The following is a 6,715-nucleotide window of genomic DNA, read 5'->3' as shown; positions in this document are numbered from 1 at the left end:
AGAGGAAGCCATGAAACATCCTCCCGAAGAACATTCCATGCTCCGATGTGATGTGATTGATGAAGTGGTAGCGGAAGTGCAAGAAGAAGACCATGACAAGTTGTGCTACCCCATTGTTGAGGAGACGGATGACCAAGAAGATGAACATGAGGAAGTTGTCAAGAATGAGTCCCATGAGCTTGATGAAAAGGAACCTCATCTTGAGACAAAAAGTGAACTGAACCCCCTTCCATCTCATTTGAAGTATGCTTTCTTAGAGGATAACCAAAGGTTTTCGGTCATTATTGCTAGTGAGCTCTCAAGTGAAGAAGATGGAAAGCTCCTAGATGTTCTAAGAAAGTACAAGAAAGCAATAGGATGGAGCCTAGCGGATATTGTGGGAATTGACCCCCACAAGTGCATGCATAGGATATTTCTCCAAGATGGAGCTAAGCCGGTTAAGCAACCGCAAAGGAGGCTCAACCCAACCATCCTCGATGTAGTAAAGAAAGAGGTCACCCGATTACTGGATGCGGATATCATATACCCAATCTCCGACAGTGAGTGGGTGAGCCCGGTTCAGGTTGTCCCCAAGAAGTCAGGCATCACAACGGTCAAGAAGGACGACGGTGAATTGGTCACTAAAATAGTACAAAATGCGTGGCGAGTATGTATTGACTACAGAAGATTGAACGCCGCTACACGGAAGGACCATTTCCCCTTACCCTTCATCGATCAGATGCTAGACCGCTTGGCAGGTAAATCTCACTACTGCTTTCTTGATGGATTTACTGGCTACTTCCAGATACATATTGCTCCTGAAGATCAGGAGAAGACCACGTTTACTTGTCCGTTTGGCACCTTTGCCTACAAAAGGATGCCATTTGGACTATGTAACGCACCCGCTACTTTTCAGCGGTGCATGACGAGTGTCTTCTCCGAACTAATGAACAATTGTCTGGAAGTCTTTATCACTACAACAAAAATACCCATTCAGCCACACTTTTTTTAAGCTACATTTGAAAAGCGTAGCCTATTCTATGAATAGGCTACGCTTTTCTCCGTGTTGCCTTTTTATAAGAGAAAAGGATACACAATTACAACATCATTTAAAAAGTGTAGCCTTAGGTATTATAGAAATCACTTATAAAGCGTAGCCGTAGGTTAATATCTATAAGTTCACTTTTCATATCAAAGAAGACGCTTATAGAGGGTAGCATATTTATTAAATTTTGGGTACATTTTAAAAGGGATGCCTAATGTATCTAGAGTAAAAAATTTGATACTTAGTGAATTTTTTTTTCCTCTTTTTCCATAAAGCAAACTCACACTCAGTAAAATTTTTGTCATTCCCTCCTAATCTCACTCATCACCTTCGTCCCCTTTCGTAAACCCTCATCAGAAAGCTCACTCATCACCTTCATCACCTTCATCGCGAAGTAGAAGCCCTGCCTCCAAAGCTCACCATCGTTGCCCCCTCTCACTCTCGCTCTCGCCATTGACCCTCTCATTACAAGAAGAAACCCTCTCACTCTCGCCATTGACCTTCGTCGCCCCCCACTCACCACTCACCCGCACTCACCACTGTCCACATTGCTGCACTACTGACCGTCGCTCCTCTTCGCTATCTTGCACTGATCGTCGCTGCGCCACCCTCAAATCAGAGAAAAGCGTTTGCCATCACCACTCACCACTCACGGCGTCACCACTCACCACTCCAGGAAGACTCTGCGCTCACTCATCTTCACCACTCATCTTCTCTTCGCTGCGCGGTCACATCACGAAGACTCTGCGCTCAACTGAAAGCCTTTCTTCATTCGCGAGGTTAGGGTTCTGATTTTAGGTTTCAATTTGGGGGTTTGGTGCAATAATCTGTGACATCGTGAATTGATGAACATGCATGCTATTGTTGCAGCGCAGGAGAACTCGTGAATTTAGGGTTTTTATTCCGTTAACGCAGGTGAGCTTGGCCATGATTAGTTACGGCGCAGGAATACCAAGATTAGTTGCTTATTATGTTTGTTTCTTATTATTAGTTTTCTTTTTCTTTCAATTGTACTAATTAATAGTTTCAAGTACTGTGTAGTTTCAATTCTTATTATTAGGTCTCTAAGCTAAATTTGTTGGATTCTTGATGAACTCAAAATAAAATAAAATATGGCTGTGAAAGTCTGATCCCTTAAATAATGTGTGAATCACCTGGAAAATGTTTTGCTTCAACTGATGGATGGCTTCATCGTTCTCTCTTTGGAAAATGTATAGGTAATAATTGAAATTGAAGAGTTCATAACAAATCTGCACTATTTTTTTGTTGTTGCTTTCTAAGTGTTTGTGAAATTGTTTGTGTGTGTGTGAGTGAGTGAAATAAGGACTTGTTCTGAGTAGTTTTCTTTTAGGAAGTGTTTGGATAACTATGGTTCGAATTTGTTGAATTGTTTGTATGTAGGGATGAGCAAGGAATTTGAGGTATGCTGGTGTACTTTTTGATTCTTTGGCTAGGAGGAGGGATATTCATGGGGATTCAATTAACAAGGCTCAATTGAAGGACTATTGGGACCAGATTTCTGACCAAAGTTTTGATTCCAGGCTCAGAACCGTCTTTGACATGTAACTAATTCATTACCTCTTTACTTAATTTTAGAACTAGGAAAAGAAATTGGTTGGTATTTTCTTTAATTCCCACCATTAAGTATGTTAGCCTTCATTTGGAATAATGCAGGGTTGATAAAGATGCAGATGGAAGAATCACCAAGGAAGAAATTAAAGAGGTTTATATGAATTTTCTTTTTAAATTCATCAACAGAAAAATTAGAATGAAGATAATGAAGTAGTTTTTATCGGCAACCTTTTTTCCTTTCCTAGCTTCGCAGTTTGTTCCCATGAGAATATGAGTTTAATTGATCACAAATGATCAATTCTGTTTTCAGATCATCTGCCTTAGTGCCACAACAAACAAACTCTCAAACATACAGCAGCAGGCTGAAGAATATGCAGCTTTGATCATGGAAGAACTAGACCCTGAAGAGACGGGATTTATCATGGTATTTACATCATCCTATTTCAGATCGTTTTGGTATAAAACTTATCAAAATTAAGTAAAATTAGTCACTATTATAGTTTCACATACAGATAAGTACTTATATTTCAAATCATAACTCATAAGTATGAAGTTGATTTATATTTAAGATGATGAGAGGGACTGATTTCACTTGTATTTAGGAAATTAGATCAAATTCATAAGAAAAATTTGACATAGACCAAAATCATAAATAGCTAACTCTAGAAGTGACTAGAAATTTATTTGAAAAGAAATTTAATTTGGGGGTTTTAGGGTTATAGGTTCTTTTTTGGGTTCTGATTCGCCAAAAATAGATTAAGCCAGGGGATTCATGTTTGGTCCATCAATTGCATTGGTGATATTGGTGCAAAATTGATATATGTCTCAATTCATTTTTAATTTACAATTTAGGTTGATAATTCTCATTTTACTGTTTGAAGCAATGCCGTTTTCCCCTTTTGCACTTGAAATTAAGCTGATTGGCATGATTTTGTGAATTTTGCATTCAGCTTTAATGAGAATAATAAAAAACCAACAAGTTGAGAAGAGAAAAGTAAGTGATCAATCAAATAGATACTGTGGTATTGTATCTTATTTATTTAATTTAATGAGCAGGCATAATTAAGTAGTTCGATCTTAATTATTATTCTTATTCATCACTTTGATTCATTATGAGCAGAGGCTTGAAGTGATGGAGTTCTCGGGGCTGAAATCAAGTTCATGTGTTACCCATGCCATTAATGCTAGAGATTCTTCCTTCTTTGATGTTGTGGCTTCTCAACTCACTCCCAAGGTTCATTTCTTAATCAACCATTTGAGCTTTTTATTTAAGCAATTTTTTTTTCTTTCCGTTTTTTTTTTTAAATATTGTGAGTTGAAAGTAGACGACGGGATCAAGGCCTGTGAGGGGAGAGACAGTGGCCAAGTTGAAGGTAGCAATCAATGGCTTTGGAGGCATCGGTAGAAACTTCTTGCGCTGCTGGCACGGTCGCAAGGACTCACCCCTTGATGTGGTTGTTGTGAATGACAACGGTGGTGTCAAGAATGTAAGTATTTGCATTACAATGCCATTTTCAGATGAAATGAATGATAGTAATTAGTACGTACGTAAGTAACATATGGTGATTTAATTTGCATAAGCAGGCCTCACACTTGCTTAAATATTATTCTATGCTGGGAACTTTCAAAGCAGATGTGAAAATAGTGGATGACCAAACCATTTTCGTGGATGGTAAGCCCATTATGGTTGTCTCAAATAGGGATCCTCTTAAACTTCCTTGGGCTGAGCTTGGAATTGACATTGTTATTGAGGTAAGTCTTGACCTTTTGGATTCTGTGCTTCCTTTGATTTGATTTGATTTGATTTGATTTGATTCGATTTGATTGGATGATATTCAGGGAACTGGAGTGTTTGTGGATGGGCCTGGCGCTGGAAACATTAACACTCTTCTTTACTAAGTAAAAATAAATGATTAATTATCATTAGTATAGCTAAGTGGTTGATTTTGAATTCTTTCTTTTTTTTTTCCTTCAATTTAGTAATGCTTCTTGCACCACAAACTGTCTTGCTCCGTTTGTGAAGATCTTGGATGAAGAATTTGGTAAGCCGAAACGTCGGACACATGATGATGTTACTTAATGTTTGAGAGCTTAGAGAGTTACTTTAATTTGCTCTATATTTTCCAGGCATTGTGAAAGGAACAATGACAACTACACACTCCTACACAGGAGACCAGGTACAAAATCAGCTACAATTTTGCTCTTGTTTATCTCTTTAACTAGTCTAGTGTTTACTCTTCGGTGCTGTTTTACCAATTTGTTCAACTGAATTGTGCTTGTGCAGAGGCTTTTGGATGCTTCACACAGGGATTTAAGAAGAGCAAGAGCTGCAGCATTGAACATTGTTCCGACAAGCACCGGAGCAGCCAAGGCTGTGTCCTTAGTGTTGCCAAAACTGAAGGGAAAGCTCAATGGAATTGTGCTGTGAGTGCCTACCCCTAATGTCTTAGTACTTGACCTTGTTATCAATGTTGAGAAGAAGGGTGTTACGGCTGAAGAAGTCAATGCAGCTTTCAGAAAGGCAGCTGAGGGGCCGTTGAAGGGTGTATTGGACGTGTGTAATGTTCCTCTTGTGTCCGTGGACTTCCACTGCACCGATGTTTCTTTTACTATTGACTCTTCACTCACTATGGTCATGGGAGATGATATGGTTAAGGTTGTTGCTTGGTATGACAATGAATGGGGTTACAGGTTAGGCCACTCTCCACATATAGCAGCTACTTTTGTTTTGGCTTTCTCACTTAATGAATCCTTGAGATAGAACATGCACATGTAGTAGTACATTGAATTAGCATATTCTATAGAAATTATCATATATAATTAAAATCGGCAACTATAGAAATTTAGTACATTGAATTATCAGTGATATATATTTTAGAACAGAGGGTGAATATTGTTACAAAGGATCAGATTATTGATAGTTAAAATACGGGGTGATTGCAGCCAAAGGGTTGTAGATTTGGTACATTTGATGGCAAACAAGTGGCCCGAAGTAGCTGCTGCAAAGGGAGGTGGAGACCCATTGGAAGAGTTTTGTGAGACAAACCCAGCTGATGAAGAATGCAAAGTCTTTGAATAGAATAGCAGCTTTGGTTATTATCGCTGCCACCAGACCATATATTTTGAATTTGTGTTAATTTAATTTATGAGGGAGAACAAGAACAAAGTGTTCAGACGACAATAGGTGAGGATCATGTCTGGGGCATGTCTTCTAAAATTTAAATGTGTATGCTATTTGCTCTTGCCAGGAAGACTTTTCAGAATTCATTTGGTTCTATGATTTTGTTTTCTTCATGTGTCGCGAGAATGGTCAAAAGAATATTTGTAAGTAGCCCGGTCATTTTCTTCAACATAATCTTGTATTGATTGCGTATGGTGGTGAATCAGTATGCAAAATCCTTACATGCTTCTCTTTTTGAATTATGATAATCTGCAGCTGTAAGCAGGGCAGTAACTGCTTGGAAATTAGTTCTTGCTAGGAATGAACAAGGGAATGAACATTGATACAATTGTTAAGGCCAAGAGTTTTCTTGATGGTGATGAAGATCAGCATGAAAAAGATGTGTTTGAGAAGAATTTGAAGGTGCTTCAGAATATTTTAGTCATTATAGATTTTAATGATTTTTTGTTTGTTAAGTTCTTTTCGGATATAGAGTGCAAACTTTGCATTTTAATTGATATGTGATACAAGTTTCATGTGACTTAAATTATCTCTTTTTAAGATTATGTATTTGAATTGTGTAAGGATGATTTTTATTATTTAAAAAAATTATTTAGTATAATTATGTGTTTAATTTTATTTTATAATATTTAACTCATTTAATTAAAAATGTTAAATTATATATGTAATAATATTATTAAATATTATGTTGTATAAAAAATTATTAGAATATTATATACATATAGAAAATAAAAAAAAAAACAATGAGGGACCTAAGGCTACACTTATACAGAGTAGCTATGGTTATACAGAAAATTTAAAAAAAAAAAGAGACCTAGGGCTACACTTATATAGAGTAGCTATAATATACAATGTGGCTACGTTTTACAAGTGATGCAGTAGCGTTGAAAAGCGTAGCCTATTCTGGTAAAAATGGAAGTTGAAAAGCGTAGCCTTTG

At 37.3% G+C, this 6,715-nt stretch overlaps 1 pseudogene; it reads left to right on the top strand.

Moving 5' to 3' along the window:
* Positions 1 to 3,719: 3,719 nt before the first annotated feature.
* LOC112735067 (glyceraldehyde-3-phosphate dehydrogenase B, chloroplastic-like) lies at positions 3,720 to 5,360 on the top strand (annotated as a pseudogene).
* Positions 5,361 to 6,715: the final 1,355 nt, after the last annotated feature.

The sequence above is a fragment of the Arachis hypogaea genome, chromosome 13 (assembly GCF_003086295.3).
Source record: "Arachis hypogaea cultivar Tifrunner chromosome 13, arahy.Tifrunner.gnm2.J5K5, whole genome shotgun sequence".
NCBI classification, from domain to species: Eukaryota; Viridiplantae; Streptophyta; class Magnoliopsida; order Fabales; family Fabaceae; genus Arachis; species Arachis hypogaea.
This window is presented reverse-complemented; position numbering and strand designations above follow the sequence as displayed.